At 51.5% G+C, this 831-nt stretch overlaps 2 non-coding genes across 2 annotated transcripts; both read right to left on the bottom strand.

Moving 5' to 3' along the window:
* Positions 1-117: 117 nt before the first annotated feature.
* On the bottom strand, positions 118-236 carry LOC123179460 (5S ribosomal RNA). The gene has a single exon (XR_006490385.1). It is a non-coding gene; the product is annotated as a 5S ribosomal RNA (ribosomal RNA).
* Positions 237-533: 297 nt separating this feature from the next.
* On the bottom strand, positions 534-652 carry LOC123179459 (5S ribosomal RNA). Its single transcript, XR_006490384.1, has one exon. It is a non-coding gene; the product is annotated as a 5S ribosomal RNA (ribosomal RNA).
* Positions 653-831: the final 179 nt, after the last annotated feature.

Here is an 831-nt window from a genome sequence, read left to right as displayed (position 1 = left end):
GTGAATCGTGAGCACCCAGCTATGACTTACCGCACTCGTGCAAAATAATAAGACACGGTAAATATATTACTTACACGTGCGTTTTGTTTTGCAAGCGGCGCGAAAAAAATTAAAAAGGGAATGCAACACGAGGACTTCCCAGGAGGTCACCCATCCTAGTACTACTCTCGCCCAAGCACGCTTAACTTCGGTGTTCTGATGGGATTCGGTGCTTTAGTGCTGATATGATCGCATCCGACATGTTACCCCGGTCTTCGTCCCTTATCCTTGCCCCTCCCAGCTCCACTACAAAGACGATTGTACATTGCTTTGGCCGCTCCCTCTCAACTACGGAGACGAGTTTAACACGGTTTCCACCCCTCCCTCTCAACCGCACTAGTGCACGCTTGCAACGCCACAACGCCGACGCTGGACCCGTGAATCGTGAGCACCCAGCTATGACTTACCGCACTCGTGCAAAATAATAAAACACGGTAAATATATTACTTACACGTGCGTTCTGTTTTGCAAGCGGCGCGAAAAAAATTAAAAAGGGAATGCAACACGAGAACTTCCCAGGAGGTCACCCATCCTAGTACTACTCTCGCCCAAGCACGCTTAACTTCAGAGTTCTGATGGGATCCGGTGCTTTAGTGCTGGTATGATCGCATCCGACATGTTACCCCGGTCTTCGTCCCTTATCCTTGCCCCTCCCAGCTCCACCACAAAGACGATTGTACATTGCTTTGGCCGCTCCCTCTCAACTACGGAGACGAGTTTAACGCGGTTTCCACCCCTCCCTCTCAACCGCACCAGTGCACGCTTGCCGCGCCACAACGCCGACGCTGGACC

Source organism: Triticum aestivum, unplaced genomic scaffold (genome assembly GCF_018294505.1).
Source record: "Triticum aestivum cultivar Chinese Spring unplaced genomic scaffold, IWGSC CS RefSeq v2.1 scaffold235081, whole genome shotgun sequence".
Lineage (NCBI taxonomy): Eukaryota > Viridiplantae > Streptophyta > Magnoliopsida > Poales > Poaceae > Triticum > Triticum aestivum.
The sequence above is the reverse complement of the archived record's forward strand: the minus strand, read 5'-3'. Positions and strand labels throughout refer to the sequence as shown.